The sequence below is a fragment of the Acipenser ruthenus genome, chromosome 6 (assembly GCF_902713425.1).
Source record: "Acipenser ruthenus chromosome 6, fAciRut3.2 maternal haplotype, whole genome shotgun sequence".
NCBI lineage: Eukaryota > Metazoa > Chordata > Actinopteri > Acipenseriformes > Acipenseridae > Acipenser > Acipenser ruthenus.
In genome coordinates, this window is record NC_081194.1 from 63,466,659 (window position 1) to 63,486,368 (window position 19,710).

The following is a 19,710-nucleotide window of genomic DNA, read 5'->3' on the forward strand; positions in this document are numbered from 1 at the left end:
AGGTGAAGTTCTGGTAAACAACTGGCCTCGTCACTCACCACTCTCAGAAAAAAAAGTAATTGTAATCCGTTGTTAGTTTCTTTTGTTAGTATTAAGCTGACCGGATACTTCAATGGAGGCGAATGGTAGATTAAAGTAGATATTTTTCTAACAAACCAAAAGAGTCATGCTTTACTGAATCTTCCTTGCAGCCACACAAATTTCCCCTTCCAACACCACCTCACATCCCAGGAAGTAAGCGTCTTATTTAGAGAGAACACTAAGGTACTTACTGCAATAATCATACCGATTAAGCTCAATAAGCCCTTTGCAAAGGTAATTAATAAAACCCCTGAATAAAACTAGAATTTAAATGCTGAAAGTTAAGGAAAGGTTCATGATGTTTTAACCTTATGCCGCCTACGAGGATGTTTTAACCCTATGCCGTCTACGGGGAATGACCATATTTGACTGCCTACCGTGAAAAATATACATTTTATTTTCCTTACATTACTCTTCACCTCCCCTGTTCATGTCATACTTTTATGAAGTACAAGCAGCGCTACAGTAGCTGTACATCTGGCGTCAATGCCATGCATTTGGTTACTACGGCAACAGGGTCAAACAGATACTGGCTTCATGATTGGTGAATTCCTCATACTGTACAATGACGTAACATGCGAGTCAGAGGCGGGAAGTTTAAAATGGTTGTTTAGATATTGTTGATGTATTAGTTTGCAGTGTATGATTAACATTAAAAATGCAGACAGCTGACAAATAGAAAAAGCTACATTCATTTCAACAGAAGATCGCGTTCAGAGCTACGAAAAGGGGACGTTGCATGCAGATGGTGGGATTCTGTTTTGCTCAACTTGTAATGTGTCTTTGGATCATCTGAGAAAAGGTACTATTAACAAGCATCTTGACAGCGTAGTACACAAAAACAAGAAAAACAAACGAAGTTCAGGCTAAACAATTACTGAACAAACATGTCACAATCACAGTTTAAAAAGAGCACAGAAAGTGGAGAAACACGTAATGTCAACACGTTTGAATTAGTGGAAGCCTTTAGTGCAGCGAACATACCGAAACAATGGCTAGTCAATTAAATATTACAATGTTTTTCAATGAAAAAAATCCTGAATTGTGGAGCCATGCCTAACAGTGACACACTCAGACGAGAGTATCTCCCTAAAGTGTATGCAGCACACGAAGAATATTTAAATGGCAAAATGAACGATTCTGAGTCTGTTTGTGTTGCATGCGACGAAGCCACAGATGATTATCCCACAGAGCTTTATAACTGCTAATTCAGAGGAACTTACTACTTACTAAGTAGATACACTGCATCTTGACTCTAATCACACAACAGTAGTAGGTCAGGATATCATTAAAACGCTTGTGAAGAATGGCATTGATTTCAACTGTGTCTGCCTTTGTAATAATAGACAATGTAACAGAGGGAGAAACACTAGCTGTTTACGTCTCTGCTTAGTCGTATAAGATGTTTTTTTATTAATATAATTTTTTTCTCCCGTGTTTAAAAATGTTGAGATTAAAAGCAGCAAAATAGGCTATGGGAATTACATGGTCATTGTAACTAATGTGTCAACATAAGTTTTAAAGGTTTACAAAACTCGAAAATGTTACAGAATTTGTCATTCAAGGTTGTTTTTAAAAAATCTATTTTGTCTGCTTGTTACTTTTTTTTGCAGCCAACACAGACCATTTTAAACAACTAATTTCCAGCAAACGTTTGTTTCATTTTTAAAGATTGTTTCAATAGCGACTCGAGTTCCAATGTTCCAATGTGCTTGTACATCCTCAGACAGTCCGGGATATATGAAGATTACGAGGCAGGTGTATAGGCAACAATTTCATCTATGTTAATATATTTATATAGTCACCATGTACTTGTGATATTTAAGTAGGCTATGCTTAAAATAGCTTTAAAATATACAAAAGAAAATTATGGAAACCATGTACAGAGTGAGAGTTGAGGTGCAGTTATAAACACAAGCAATCAAATGACATCACTTTTGAACATTAAAAATCTGATGTTTCGCCAAACACTTTCTGAAATGTAAATAGTGAAGCTTTAATTGACTGAGCAAGTGCTTCTCTAACTTTTGATTAATATTAAAAAATAAATCAGAGGGAGATCAAGATGAACAAACAAATATTTATTTGATTTGCAGAGTTAAACATAAATGTTCCATTAACAATTACTTTCTCCGCTTTGACTGTTACACGGGACGCTGTGAGTCTTTGGGTCAAGCAAATATATAAGAAAAATAGAGCTGCCATCTCTGCACACTCTTTGTTTTCTTACTCCGGTAAACATGTCAGGGCGGACCGAGTAAAACAAGAAACAAAATAAACAACCAGTCAGCACTTACATGCTTCACAGACTCCTCCTGTGTTTCAAGGAGCACAGCAGCGTGTCCCCTTTTGTATGCCCAGCCCCGCCCCTTTAGCCAGTGGAACACCAATCACAATATAACAGGTGTTCTGAACCTTCACATGACTCAAGTGGCATGCATTTACATACTCACACGTCCGCCCCTCACTAAGGTGGTGCCCCCCATAAAGGTGACTTACGTCATGGTCACATGATCTGGGTGAGGAAAGCCTTGGGTTGATTCGATACCTTTCACTGTTAGGAGGCTGAATTGCAAACTGAAAACCCCTTTGACTCATCACACAGGGTTTCTTGACCTTTCATCTAAACAGAAAGGGGTAATTTGGAAACTATATTACTTTCCAGCTGAAATCTTTTTTTGTAATAAATACAGTTAGTGCAACTGTGTGTGACAAACAAAAGCCTATGGGGTGCAATAGGCCATCCACCTTTACCTTTCTGCTTATTGACTCAGTGTATAAGAATTTGTGTTATCACTTGCTGGGTGGCCTGTCTTGCAGTGAGGGCTTTGGAATCCATCCACATCCATTTTGAAGCCAGGGGTGTCAATTTTGGGACTACACCATGGCAAGTGGTAAGTGAAGCAACAGTGCATATTTTACTCCCTGCATGTCAGTGACCTGGTCAAGTTACCTGTATGTATGTAACAAAACAATATTGTACAACATTGAAATGGATTTTCTTTGGGCAAAAGTAACATTCCTTTTGGCAAGTCTCCATAGTGATATATTGCAAATATAAAGACATCCTGCCAAGCTTGAGAAGGATCAAATCATAAGGAGCTTACCAAGTCTGAGAAGAATTGTTACAGTAGTTTAGTTGTTATGGAGCTTTCCAAAAATCAATTCATAGTGATTCTCCTATATCTGCATGTATGCTGTAATTCATGCCCTTAAGTAAAACAGTTTCACATTGTAATGTATCATTGTTGCAAAGCTAAAACATTTTAGTACTTGTGATTTCAATATAAATACAAATAAAGTTTTGATTTGACCTTTAAAGAACCACCCTGTAGCTGACCAAACATACCGAATGTATTTTAAAACTATGAAGATACTAAAAGCTTATATTGCTTGATACAGGATTATGGCATATCACAGCATGCAGCAGCCTGATTAAATTCTTAATACTCCAAAAAAGAAAAACATTTTGTCAGATATTGAATAACCCTGCAGGGTTCTCTGCCAAAATAAGAAACTCTTGTTATTTTAAAATTCACATCAAATGAAAAAAAAAATCTTTACAGCATTGCAGTCAAATATAAAGGGATATTGACACCATCTACATTGTCAGAATTTTGAATTTCTTATCCTGTTGCATGGATTTTGTGTAATTCTTCATTTCTGTTTGTACTGTCCTTATTTACTAGGCATACTAAGTAATGTCTGTTTTCAATGTTCTAAAAATATTCCTAAAAATTACATTTCTGAAGTGAGGTGGTTTTAGAAATGATCCTTTGGGTGTCCTGATTTTCAGAGGTATATAAATTACAGCTGCTCTCCCCTGGTAGTCATTTTTTAAACAAACCTCACTTCAGCTTTTTGGTTTATTTTCTGAATCAGACCCAACGGTTGAAAAGGTGAAACAATAACAGAGAACAAACATATTAGGATACTAAACAGGCAAGAAATTAAGTACATTCATCCCTTTCTAAACTGGATATGTCTGGGGACAGACAGATTGTCCAGTTTACAAAAATTTTGCTGTGGCAAAGTGGTTAATAGTGTGCAGGTGCAGGTGATCAATGAACAGACAGACAATTATAATCCAGGTGCAAAGTAGTTTAATGATTTGTATGTCCAGTGCCTGACGGCAAAACAAAGAGTAAACAATAAATGATGTTAAGTAATACAGCAGCGTGTATTACTTAATTTGTAATCCCCAGGTTTGTCCCGAAACCCTAGGAACGAAGTGTCAGGCCAATAGTCCTGTTTATTATACACCCACTCAAGTCTCTTTAGTGCGTGAATTAGTGCTCGTGGTGCAAATACAGTTTCTTCGTGATACAAGTGCAGTGCTGTGCCGGGTTTGTGCTGGCCCTTGACGACAACTCCGGAACATGTTAGCCTTCTAATAATAACAAGACATAATTAGACAAACAAATAAAACACTCACAATATATATACACAAATCCTCAGGTCCTTCCAGGTTCTTTTCCAGTAACCAAAACGAACGAACAGATTACGGTCCGTCCCCTATTTATACCGTCACTCATGACCCCTTAGTAAATGATTGCAGCCGCTCCTCCAATCCACAGCTGCCACATAATTTCCCTTCCGGGTCGATGAGTTAATGTACCGAAGCTCTGCCCCTTTTCTAAATGACCAACTTCCTTTTAACCCTAGGAACGAAGTGTCAGGCCAAGCAGTCCAGGGTACTCTGTTCCCATTACTCATCGCCCTCACAGGTCGGGAGGGAGATTTACCACCAAGACTCATTGTCTTTCTGTCACACGTGCACACATATTTATAGTGCTCAATGTATTTTAAATGTATAAATCATTGCATTGTACACATTAAATTATGTAAAAATAGAAATCTGTACAGTAGGCATATACAGCATACAGTACACTAGTGAATTGATACCTAGCACACTTTCTTTTTATTTTAGCCTATAGGTTATCGGTAACACAAAGTAAATCATGCTGCTGTATTGTACACATTACTGAATAATAAAAGATCATTTTAAATTAAAACTACATGATTTTAATGGGGTTTTTTTTACCATAGCCCACTTAGTACACAATTACCAAAAATGATACTTTACAGTACCTTACATATATTGCACACACTTTACAGAAATAAATCATTTTGAAATGTACTTGGCAATTATCAATGGCAATCAAACAACAATCGTAAAATACACACTGTATCTAATAACTATTCAAATTTGAATGTAGTAGGTCATGGGCAATAATCAGGAGGCTGTGTGGTCCAGTGGTTAAAGAAAAGGGCTTGTAACCAGGAGGTCCCTGGTTCAAATCCCACCACAGCCACTGACTCACTGTGTGACCCTAAGCAAGTCACTTAACCTCCTAGTGCTCTGTCTTTCAGCTGATGTATAGTTCACACACCCTAGTCTCTGTAAGTCACCTTGGATAAAGGCGTCTGCTAAATAAATAAATAATAATAATCACTAAATGTCTGGGAAACCTTTCTGTTTGTTTTTGTAACCTTGGTTGTGATTTGGGGTGCATGAGCTAGAGTGCCTCCCCGTTCTGTCCTCCAAATAATATCTGCCTACTTCCCTGTTTAACCCCAAATCATGCCCTTGTTCTCTGTCTTTTTCCACCACCATCCCCTCCTCCACTAAGCCATTCCTTCTCCACTATTCTGCTTCATCTTTACAAGTCTCCCTCTGGGGGTAAATGAAGCTTACTTCCAAACCGTAGAAGCCCAGACACGCTGGCCTTGTCCGCCACAAAGGTTCTCCGCAAGCCAGAGGGCTCCCGACCAAATCTATCCTAACTCTCTCACGGTTTCCCATTCTCTATCCTCTAGGTTCCCCTTGAGGGAAGTAATGGTTGCTTCCCAGCCTTGAAGGCCGATCGGTTCAGTCTCACCTCCGCGAGGGCGGCTCTCCGTGAGCCAAGGGGAAACCCTGTCCTCCTTCCTAAGTCACAAAGCACCTTTCCTATTCTCAATTCCCAAGGTTCTTCCTCCACGCAGCCCTTGCTCCTGTCCCATGTATATGGCATTGGCTACTTAAGTGGCTTTAACATTTTGCATCTAATTTTACATTGATAATTTAAATGCATTCTAACAAATGTATCCTATTGGTGTAGATATTTTTTAAGATTATTTATTTATTTAATCTAGCCTACCAGTAAGACAAATATACCAGTTATAATGTATGGAGTGATGTTAATAAGGGGTCATCAGAATCATCTGCATTATTCATATCAAATTAAAGGGCAATAGCATTTAGATATGTTTCTGTTTAGATCATTATAACACCAAATGTGTGTTAGTCATGATGTACAACTTAGACTTGGAGTTAATTTTGTAGGTAAACACATTTTCAATTATTTTTTCACTTGTCAGTTGTTCAGAAAAGCAGGTGTTACTGGTCTTGTTATTTTTTGCACAGCAGAATCCCTTGAACATACATGAATCCAGGCTATATAAACCATTCGTATTTGTTTATTTTTGAAGGATTTTATCTCACCATTCCAAAAAGCTAATTAATCCAGCACTATAAATCTTTGTTTATTATTTCTCCTAACACATAAACGATTGGGCACTGATCTTTAACATAACTTTAATGTACACTGCATTTTAATGTAGACCAGCATGTTGAGTTTAATTATTTAGTAATAAAAGCACAATGATTAGAATAACCTTTTTTATATTGCTCTGCTCTGGGCCCTTTTTATAGGCTGAAACTGACCCTAGGCCAGTCTGTCCTTAAAGTATGACATTCATGGGCTTTCCATATGAGTTTTTTTTTTAGCTTGAGACATTTACACGAGAAAAATGTCTCGTGTAAAATGCTTTTTTGGGTTTCCATTCACTCAGTTTATTTTACTCGAGTAAACTGGGCTTTTCACTCGACGTGAATGGGAAAGGTGGGGGTTGATATGTAAATTAGCTATGCGTAAAGTACTCATGCTGTTTTTGAAGATTACTAGTGAAATTTTGTGAAAATGTGGTTTCCATGCGCAGAGACCTGCTACACGAGTGAATCTAAGCTGCTGTAATAAAGCAAAATACCTTGTGTGCTTTACTACTCTTGCCCAAATTGTTTTTCAAATGTCTTTAGGAGTGAATACTGTTTCAACTAATGTATCTTACGACTCATTAATTAAAAATAAACTCAGAGGATAATCAGATCACCATGGCTGAAAACTGGCGGAGACAGCATATAGGGGATCAGGTGATGCTGCGTATACTACCCTGGCTTAGAAACCCTATCTGTCCGGACGGCTGACAGCTGCTGAGGAAGCATGCAACACCACGCTTGGGCAAATACAGGTAGTGGGCACTTGAAAGGGAGGTGGTGGATACTGATGAAACAGACTGAAGTGCAGCATGAGTTAGTTCCCAAAATTGGCACTGCCTGCTGTGACAGACGGGGAAGATTACCAGTGTTACCAAGTCTCACAAGAAAAAAATAAAAAAACACTGCCTTTCAAAACAAGCCCAGCGACCCGTGTTAGAGTATGGGTGTTTATGCAAGTTCTAACCAGCGACTCTGAAAAACAAGCCCAATTCTGCTTATTATAAGCGGACTTGACAACTGTGAAGTTTACCTCAGTCGCCAGTTTCAATTTGACAGGAGTGATCTGAGGGGGCTCGTGCTGTCAGAGATTCTCTCCTTTCTTTTAAGTTGTGTTGGATTTACTGCTGTGTCAAAAATTAATGATGCAAACAAATAAAACACAATCAACACGTTCATTTGCAATTTTATTTGGTCAGTTCTGAGAGAACATCAACAACTTGTTGGATGTTGTTGCGCTGTTTTGGGTGATCGAGCTGGCTCATGACATCCAGTTCACCAACTATATTTATTAACGTGGAGGGCAGACACGCATTGTCTTTGGACATAGCTGGGATAAAAAAAAAAGGACGGTAATTAATTCAGTTAGACATTTAAGCAGCAAGGGTATTCTCAAACAGCTGCATTAATACTATAACACAGGCATAATGCAGTTCATTGCAAGTGGTTTTATACAGAACTGTAAACCCACGAGAGATATAAAACATGACAGACCAGACACAGCAAAACACGATAATAATAAAAAAAAACACCTGCATTATCATTAAGGTGAACTACACTAAACACACTGCTAACCATAAAATCGCCCATCAGCCACTACTTTCTGCCGTCTTGGAATCCATGTAAGAACTGACCTGCTCCCTTGCAATATTTATTGTTAAAAATAAACACGCTTATTAACATTTACATGTGAAATGCGGGTTTCCAAGCGAAACTGGGCGTGGATTTCGTCATTTACACGAGTAAATGAGATTTACCATATCTCTCCGGCCGTTTTTTTCGGCCACAAACCTGATTTACTCGAGTAATTCTCCCAAACGTGCACACGCATCGCCATTTCATGTGTAAATTGACCCGCATGGAAATCTCATGATTGTTATATATGGCCAGATTTAACAGTCCAGTGCCACATATTTATTTTTCCTTTTAAAAACATGTGCCCATGGAAGAAGAGGGAGAATGGCACTGGCAATAGTCTCCCAACACATAGTCACCAAACCATCCACTTTGAATTTCATACAGTTGAATTATCACCAGTTTTAACCATTGTTCATTTTAATATTTGTGTATTTCTTTCTTGTTTAGTTTTTTTTTAATGTCTGTTCTTTTAAACATTCTGTACCCTTTTTCCATTGTGGTGCTTATTTCGGCTTCTTGTATGCAACAATGACTTTTAAAATGTCCAACGCCTTCCCATACTGCAGAGGTTTAGCTGCATCCTCCATCCCGGCTGATTGAGTTCATGCAGCCATGGAGTACATTTGATTGCTCACTAGTGGACTGTCCAAGTGGATAAGTATCAGACTGCCAGTAAGGAATATGGCAAAACGAATCTACCTGCAAGTTAAAGAGATGGAAAAAAAATATTGGGTACACAACTATACACCTGTCAATTTAATTAAACACACATCCTGTGTTTGTTCATTCCATTACATCATTTGAGTTCAAATGAAATTTGCATTGTAAATAAATCAATAAATTGAACATGAGTGCTTGAATTACTATAAGTGGCAAACAAATGCATTTCACTGCAATGCACTTCCAGTTATTTTTCAGTAGATGGTAAAGATGCAAGGATTAAAAGAGGGCATCTGTTGGTGTAACCAAGGGGCTGAGAATTTAGTAAGGTTAGGCAAGGTTCTAGCTCTATCTTGTAATGGATCTCCTCCACTAGTGTAGTCGAGCCAGAACGTGCCGGAACACCATCCTGGTACTTTTTTCTATAGGCAGAACCTTGACTTAAGAATTAACTTAAGACTCTTTACCAATTTGTTATGAAAATGCTTATATGGCACCCGACCGGTCTAATTTCGGTGCCTGGGCATCAATGAAAAAATCGTTTTCTTTTGGGGGCGGGGGGGGGGGGGGGGGGGATTAAATGTCTTTCCATTGAATAGGCACTAGGAACAAAACAATCTGTGTCCGATTCCCTACATACTAGTTTTGATGGTACACTCCGAATCGGAGTCTCTGATAACTGCCGCATATTTTGAATGTTTGTAGTCAAGAGTCACACACATCTCCTGTACAATTGACTGATTTCAGTCAGTTGTCCTTGTGATGCAATGTAGAGAACATTAGGGACTTATATTACAAACTACAGTACTACTTTTAGAAGGCTAACAATTTGTAAAAATGCTGATGAAGAAGACAGCAAAAGTGCATCCTGCAACTGTGGCCATAAACACGAGTTTAAAGCTGCTTTGTATATCGATCAGTGCAGATACCCGGGGATTGGAATGAGCGACTGCCCTTGCAACTGGCTTAGTATGGCAATTTGTACCCTGGGGTAACATTGTAAATTTGAAGGGAAAAAGGTGTATGTTAAGCTATGATTTCCTGGGGGAGGAATGAGGTGCCAGTGGGCTGGAATGTGTGTCCATGTTTTTCCCGTGTCTCTGATTTAGCTGGGGGAGGTTAATCAAGGGCAGCGCTGCCAGATTTCTTATTGCAACACCCCACCAAATTTTGGAAGTAATTGGCCAAAAAGTAGCCACATCGTGTTTGTTAAACCAGCCAAAAAAAACATAACTTGCTTTTAAGATTTAATATATATTACAAATGCATACATGAGTGCTACACGTTTAATTAAAAAAATTAAAAATAAAAAAAAACACTGGTAAGTAATGTTATAAACTATGTATTTATCAGCTTTGCTTGTGTTTTTCTCATAACTTACAGTACCAGATCACTTTTTTTTTTTTTTTTATCTGATGAGATCAAATGCGGGAGGTCTAGGAAAAATAAAATATTCAGAATGTAGTGTAAAATGTAATTGTCCGGAAATGTTGGCAGATATTCTTTAAAAATACATTTTAAAACAAAAACAATTCTCATTGTACTGATACAGTTCTTAATTTGATTGAAGTTATGCATTGGTCATGACCTCATAATCGAAAAGAATAGAAACAACATGCATGATATAAATAGTCAAAAAATAATCAAACCACCAAAGACAACATTTACCTGCTAGATGCTTTCAAAACAAACCACATTTGGCTGGAAAAACGGCAATCTGGCAGCACTGATCAAGGGGAAGTAGCCTAAAAGTTGCATGCAAGAAGCTTAAATGTTACCTTAAGTTCAATGTACAAATAAAACACACATTTGTAAAATTTGTTTGAGAAAAATCTATATTTGAATTTCCGTTCTGGTACTTTAAGATTTAGGACTACACCACTGATCTCCTCCTAGAGGCTTATCAGTTAATAATACTGAGCATAAGACACGTACTGTCCGTGTGGTTAGCAGTTTGCTTCCAGCCCTTGCCTTTCCATTCAATTCAACAGGCTGAGATGCCAATCCATTACAATATGTAGAGTTTGTGGAGCATCAATTGTTCCCATTAAAATACCTTAACAGTAGAGTCTGAGAGGTGCTGGTGTCCAGGACTGTTATCCCCCATTAAAATAATTTCTGGCATCTTTTTTCTTTATCTCTTGAAAATAAAACTTTAAGGTCACTGTGTTTTGGGCATGTCGATGAAAGGTCTGTCTTCAAAGCACAAACTTCAGTAAACAAAAAAACCAACACAAAGCAACCTTAATACTAGCACTATACATGTATAGTACATACTATAAGAGTATTAACCTCCTTGTCTTAACTCTAGAACTAATTAAACCGGCACTGAAGCAACTTTGAGGGGTAGGGTTAGTTTTTTAGTTTTTGGAGAAATGACAGTCAGCCTAACTCAGACTTACTTAGGTACCCAGAATCCTATATTTCTTGTCAAACTGTGACCATTTTAAGATAGATCTGGAATACTGATGAGACTTACAAAAAAGCGTATCATTTTACTTTCTGAAAATTAAGGACTGACTAAATCATCAGATTCCACCTTTGTTCATATGCCCCTAAAAGTTATTGTGGCATACTAGGGGGAGGAGGAGTAGAAAATGTAGTCCAGGAGGGGATGAAGGACTACATCTCTTTTTTTGGGGCAGCAGTGTGGAGTAGTGGTTAGGGCTCTGGACTCTTGACCGGAGGGATGTGGGTTCAATCCCTGGTAGGGGACACTGCTGCTGTACCCTTGAGCAAGGTACTTTACCTAAATTGCTCCAGTAATAATAAGTGACAATCACAGTACTGAGGAACAATGCTCTCAACGTAGTTTTCAATCCGTACAGGACTCTTGCAGCTAGTGCTGTGTTTTCCGCCATCTTGAAAGTTCTCTCTCTGTAACACGACGTTCAATAAGAGCTAACCGTGTGTTCCTGTGTGACTTAAGAGAAAAGGTAGAGTGTAAACCTTTTTGTTTGTGTTGTAAACTGTCTGAAAAAGTACTTTTTTTTTTTGTAACTGGGAAACGGCTTAGTTTTCCAGGGTTTAGTTAAGGAATCTGCAAAAGTTTAGGTAGTGCTCCAAAACGGTGTTAGTTTTTTTATTATTATTATTATTATTGTAAATAGTAAAAACTAAAAATCCTGTGTCGGGTCAGTGTTTTAAAATGGGCAAACAAACTCCACTGAGTGCAGATCTATCACACTATATAGTATGTACTTATGACTTTAGACCCTGATTTTGATGTGATTGACTAAATTATGTTTATTGTATTTACCAGTGAATTAGCCTATGGCTAATACAACTGATTGTATTGTATTAGCCTATGGCTAATACAACTGATTTTGTTTAAACATATGATGATTATCTTCTTGTAACTTTAAATAACATAATGTTGGGTTTGTTTTATGCTTTCTGAGTAATATGCATTTGTTTGTTTCATAAAGCTGATGCCAGTGTAAGTTATGAGCAGAAAAAACTTACAGTAGATAAAGTCTACTGATGAGGTTTAGAGACTACAGCTGTAACATCTGTAAGTTTGTTTCTTAACACTGGTTTCTCCAGTCTCCCAGACAGGCAGTGAGGCAGAATGTCACAAAAGTCAACTTGAACATAACTAGTCACTGCATTATAATACACACTGATGTGTGCAATTACCGTAATGTATTTAACTTTGTATATCATATTTGTGAAAATATGAACCTACATTAGTTTTTTTATTTGTGTGTGTGAGTGTGTGTGTGTCATATGCAGTTCCTTCATTGTTAAGATCCAACACAACCACCCCATTTTTAAATCCTGCAGTCTGGTGGAATTTGATACTTAAGCACAGGGCTTTACAGGAACTGCATGGCTTTATCAATCACCAGAGTAGTATCTGCAGCATCTTGTGGAACAAATGCTCCTGCAAATAAGTGGTAATAATAATAATAATAATAATAATAATAATAATAATAATAATAATAATAAATATCTTTATTTTTATATAGCACCTTTCACCATCACAAAGTGTTTTACTGTGAACTGTTATGCTGTGAACTGTGCATTATATGCAGAGTCACTTACAATAGACATTGATTTAACATCTCATCCACAGGATGGAGCACAAGGAGGTTAAGTGACTTGCTCAGGGTCACACAGTGAGTCAGTCAGTGGCAGAGGTGGGATTTGAACCAGTGACCTTCTGGATACAAGCCCTGGATTTTAACCACTGGACCACACTACCTCCTAGTACTGGTAAGAAAATGTTTCTTTAATCCTAGATTATCACGCTTCGGTGACCGTACACACACAAAATGATAATGCAAGGATTCCACCTCAAACAAATGCCTTTGTTCAAGAGAGCAGTTTTTCTTGCAGGGTACTTGGTTTCCAATTCAATGCACAAGCAGAAGAATGTATTCATAGACACTACCAGGTTCTTGAGGCTTTCCTGTTCTTCCCATACCCCATTCTTCTCACTTTTAACCCATTCATTTCTTATACTTTTTCTCCATGTATTCTTTTTAACAAGTGCAGACTGCTAGGAACTTCAATGTCTTGCAAAATGGAATTATCTGCCTCTGATCAAAATAGAAGAATGTATTAATTATTCTGTTGGAAAACATATTTGCTTCACCTTCCTTAAACAAATCATATTGTGAGAATCTAATGAAAAACACAAGCAAGAAAGCATAGGATTCCAAATATTTTAAACAGTATGCATTACAACCTTATTTTTCTTTCTACTTAGTGCAGAACAGTACAAATGCCTCCACAGCACAATGCCAATAGCTTTAACATTTAATGCGAGCACTGTAATGTATTGTTCCACTTGTGCAAGAGCTGTCATAAAGCTGCAGTTACATGGCTTTGATAGCATATTTTATCTATATTGCCCTTGTGATAAATTGGTAAAACAGGGACTATATACAAGCATTAGAAGCCACAATTTCTTTTAGGCTTTCAAGCAGAGGAACTCATTTTAGAGTTGATGGTAAAATGGTATAGTACTACAACAACAAAATTAAATGTCAGTGTATAGAAAGATGATAATCATGGCCAAAAAATCCATAGTTGTCAGAAGACATGATCAGTGAAGAGGTCATCTCAGAGTTGGACTTCAGTTCACCATCAGGATTCTTGAGTCCTAACTATTGCTGTGTCACACAAAAATGTATGTCCGGCAAAGAATCGAAGGCATCCACAACATATCAGATTATACAGTTATGTTCAGTTTGAATGTTATTCTGTTTTTTTTACTATGTACAGTATGTACAAATGTTTGTGAGCTGTCTGCTGTTTGACTGTTATGTATTGTTTTCATAACTGTGCTGATGTTTGAGATAGAAAAGGACCACACTGTAAACAAGTGTAAAAATAAAGAAGCAATTAGCTTGGTCATGGGATCGAAGGACACCCACTGACCTTCAGTTCTCTTAAGCTGTTGTGGGAAATTGCTGCAGTGTGGGAATATAACTGAATACTTTAAATTGGGGAGAAATTGTGGGTATAATAATTTGGCACTCTAAATTTAGGAAACAATTAATACCAGTGCATAGACCCAGTCCTCTTCTTACAGGTGCTTTACCAGTAGAATGAAACACACTTTTAGGCAACAGTACATGCAATACTATGCCCCAAACACTCCCAACGCCCAAGACAAACCTTCCACTTTTACTGCAGTCATATATATATATATATATATATATATATATATATATATACAGAATAACTATTTACTTTGTATAATTGACTTTTATTCATAATTATATATTTAATCTGATTGTTCCTGTTCTATGTTTTATGGCACACCAGGTACCAGTGTAAACACAACTGGGTTTACCCCAATTCACTTTTTTTAGTTGTTCATCACTGAAGACATTTTTGAATATTTGGCAGCCCAAACCAATTTGTATTCTTAACAATATCTGGCACAGCATGGGAACAACCTGGGGCCATATTCTACGGTGCACAAGTGGGTCCCCACAAATGTTATTGAAATGGAAAAGTTCTAGGGCTTATCTCTTCTAATAGGAATAGGGGATGAATCTAGAATTGATTTATTTGGTCCACCAACCCCTCCACAATGAGCCATGACAGATTCCAGTTAATGTTAAGGTTTTTACATTACAACGACAATGCTAAGGCTCTCCCGAGGGACCGTCCTCAGTTTGACAGGCTCTTCAAATTGCATCCACTTCGAGACCATCTGAAGCATACATTTGAAGAGATATATACACCTGGCTAAAATATATCTGTGGATGAGTCTCTCCTGCTGTTCAATAGGAGGATTACCTTTTAAGCAATATTAAACCTAAATAAATGAAGTATTTCATGCCTTATCGTTACAGAATAGTGGAAGAAGGGGTCCAAAAATGTCTTTCCCTACCCCGTATAACTAATATATTTACCTTGAAGAAAAAAATTACAATAAATATGCATTTAATTAGGATATGCTTCTTGCATATTGCTATGAGGGAGCCTGCATAGTATACTTATTAAGTTGCCTGTGCTATTTCATTTCTATGTAAATAACTAAATCCAGGAAACCAAACCTCAAAGGAAGAGATTAAAGCAAAGTTTATAAGTCTTCCAAAAACAAACAAAAAAACATTAAATATCTCGTTATATGCAGTCACATCTCAAGGTGACAGAAGGGTACATCAGCACAATCCAGCTACTTTGTTATATTTATGAATTATGCTTTTGTTGTTTTCGTGATAGGCAGAATGTATCCATACCAAAAGCTTGAAGGACTGTGAGCCATGAAAAATGCATGAGCCTGCTTTAGTGATAACACCACAGATTTTCTTTCATGGGAAGATTCTAAAACCTACAATACATAGATAGTTTTTGCCTGAAGCAGAAAATGGAAAAGTTATTGAAAGCATATAGTAAATGCCATTTCACAGTTTATTTAAAAAAATACAAAGCCTCATAATTTAAAAATAAATGTTCTGGAACACTAAAATGTATGTGATATAGCTGCTTTGTGATATGGAAGTGAATTTGAAATCATGCAACAATAATCAAACAGCCACTTGATTTGGTTTTAAATGGTATAGGAAATAAAAGTACACAATTGGAGGTCATATATATTTTTTCTAGGATCATGTCGTCAGCATAGGCTGAGAGGACTACCCTTGTGTCCGGTCTGCTGAGCACCATCCCCGTCAGTCTCCTGGGGCTGAATAACTTGTTTGGTGGTTGTGAAATTTACATTGGTTTATGACATAAAACAGCAAATGGTACATTTCATAATTCTGACAAGTAATTTCTTGCAAAGCGTTTTACCATTCCTCGGTGGTAACACGAGGAATGAAATTGCAATCCAACATTGCAAATACTATCCAAGCATATTGTAATCCAGTTCTGTATTTTTTAAAAACTATTTTATAGTATTTTAATTTGCTTGCTGTCTTTGTAAAGTAAAGGTTAGGGATTCTGATTGTGATTATTTTTTGTCAATGGTCTGACCAGGCTTACCTCTGATTTCAGGGTATTTTTAGAAACAGGAAATGTTGTAGCAAGTTAAAGGTAAAGCTTCAACATGTAAGTAAGTATTAAATCAAATATCATTGTAGCTTTTGTAGCATGTCACTAAGCTCAAAATATTACGTCTTTGGCAACACTTGTTTGTCTTATGCCACTAGATTTCACATGACTGTTAATGCATTTAGGATGATGTTGATGTATGCAAAGTGATAAGACTCATTCTAGCGAAGCTGGTACCATTCTCTTTACACGTTGAACCAGGATAAATATAATTTAGTCATCATATTAATGTCTGGCGCCTAGCAACAAGGAGGAAGAAAGGAAACATGGAGGACACAGACAAATACAACCAGAAATCTTGTAGGCAGTGTCTCTAGAGCATCAATACACTGTTCTTCTGAGTCAGTCATCAATAACTAAACTCCAAATAATCTGCTGATTAATGAACATATTTGTTTTACATGTATTGAGCTGCATTCTCTTTTTTTAAATATATAAGCTTTTCATTTTTTGTGACATTGAAATCTACTCTTGGAATATAAAATTATGTTGATGCTCTAGGGGTCTCAAAACACACAATTTCAGATTAAAAGATGTATAATTGTGAGAAATAGTGAGAAATCCAGCAGTAGTGAGGAAGAGGAGCCGATGGACTTTGAGCCTGAGCCCCTACCAGAACAGGGTACAGTAGGTCCTGGACCAAAGGGTGGTGGATTTCAGCCATTCTACGATTGGACCCCCCCCCCAACAACATCCAGCCTCAAATTCCACACCAGACTGAACACAAACGGATTGACCCTAATTGCCTTCTTCCAGTTGTTCATCACTGATGACTTTTTTGGATATTCAGACCAATTTGTATGACCAGCAATACATGGCACAATATAGGGACAACCTGGGGCGATATTCTAGGGTGCACAAATGGGTTCCCACTAATCTAATTGAAATAAAAAAGTTCTGGGGTTTATCGCTTCTGATGGGACTGGTGAATAAACCTAGAATTGATTTATATTGGTCCACTGACCCTGTTCACGCTTGCCCAGTTTTCCCTGCCACCATGAGCAGGGACAGGTTCCAATTAATTTTAAAATTTTTACACTATAATGACAATTCTAATGCTCTCCCGAGGGACCATCCTGAATTTGACAGACTCTTTAAATTGCGTCCCCTTCTCGATCACCTACAGAATACATTTGAAGAGACATATTCACCTGGCAAAAATGTCTATTCAAGGGGAGGCTCATTTTTAAACAGTATATTCCCATGAAACGTGCCCATTATGGGATTAAACTGTACAAACTGTGTGAGAGCTCCGCTGGGTACACTCATCGATTCAGAGTGTACACAGGGAAGGACTCTCAGATTGAGACACCTGGCTGCCCCCCATGGTTGCAGACACTGAGAAAGTTGTATGGGATATGGTTTTTCCCCTCCTAAATTTGGGCTACCATTTGTATGTAGACAACTTATACATAGGAATCCCTCTGTTTAGGGTTTTGTACACATCCCAAACAATGGCTTGTGGCACAATAAGACCAAACTGGAAGGGATTTCCCCATCAATTGGTAGCCAAGAAACAGAGGCGTGGTGAAACCAGCGCTCTGCGCTGTGAGGATCTGCTGGCAATGAAATACACAGATAAAAAAGATGTGTACCTCCTCACCACCATTCACAATGAGGCCACAGTGGCAGTTCCTGTGCGAGGTCGGGACACTCGCACAAATAAGCCTGAGTGTGTGCTGGACTACAATAGACACATGGGAGGTGTAGATAAGTCGGACCAAATGCTGGATCCGTACAATGCTGCAAGGAACCTTGGCATGGTATAAAAAACTCGCCATGTGTATATAACAGCCATGTTGTGTACCATACGGCTGCAGAAAACAAGCTTACTTTTCTAGCCTTTCGGACTTATGTCATCTCCAGCCTCATTTGCCAGCCAAGAAATGCCAGAACCAGTAAGATTAGAGATGGACACGAGTACTAAAATGACTAAACCCCAGAACAAACCACCATGACCAGTAACATATGTAACAAAAGGTACTAAAAGTCACTTGTTGTCATGCAGCAACATTACCTGGAAAGGAAAAGTTCAAAGTGACCTAGTCTCAGTCTAGGACCTATAAATGCCTGACAAACTATAGAAAGGTGCACATATTTGGTATTTCTGAATTCAGGACACTCAGGGCAATCCAGAAACACTGAACAAAAACAAAGAGACTTTTACGATATGCAGTGACATTACCTCAAATTGCAGAAGGATTATGGGTAACACCCCATTGACGCACAAGGTCATGTTAACCATTTATAAAATCCTAAACTTGTGCAGTTTCAGAAAATATATATAAGTATATATAGTTATCTTATTCTTTGGTGGAGTAGTGGGCATTTGAAATCAGGGTGGGTACAATAGACCATGGGCTGTGTTTTTCAAAGTGGCAAATTAAAAGTGGCCTGGTATCTGTCTAGAGCAGGGGTGTCAAACCCCAGTCCTCGAGGGCCGCAGGGTCTTCTGGTTTTCATTCCAACTTAAGCTCTCAATTAACATAATTGATCTAATTATTAGTTCAATTTGACATATTTAATATTTTTCAAGGTCTTTTACAGTTGATGGTTTTAAAAATGCACTTGATTCAAGGTACACTACCTATGAAACATTTTGAGGCCTGTGAGTCCAGTTAATCAAATAATTAGACCAATTAAGTAATTGAGAGCTTGGGTGGAACGAAAGCCAGAAGACACTGCGGCCCTCCAGGAGCTGAGTTTGACACCCCTGGTCTAGAGCATGTAAACCCCCCAAAACCAATGAAAAGATTTCCACATAGGCACAGGCACATCCAGCATCTTAAAAGTCTCTACATTCTTACACCAAACATTAGCATTTCAAGGACTAAATGTGATGCAGGTATAATACATTTTATGAAAAAGTTGCATTTTGTTTACAATAATAACTGTATTTTTTGGTCACATGTCCAAATAAACCACGAACACTTGGCCCCAACAGAAACTTCAGAGTCTGACAAAAAATATATGTAAATATATATATATATATATATATATATATATATATATATATATATATATATATATATATTTGCCAGGGGTACCTGAAAAGGAACTTCTGATGTAAGCCAGGAGAGTCCCAAATTCAAAAAATGCGTTACAGGGCGTTACAAGGGCCTCAGCAGAGAAGTGGTTAAGCATATATTATATATTTATAAAACATTTATAATACATTAGTAAGCAGCGCCTTAATATAAAGTGTTACCCATTACACAGTAGCAATTCAATGATATAAAATTCTGAGATTCTCAATTCACAAATCTATTTTATTG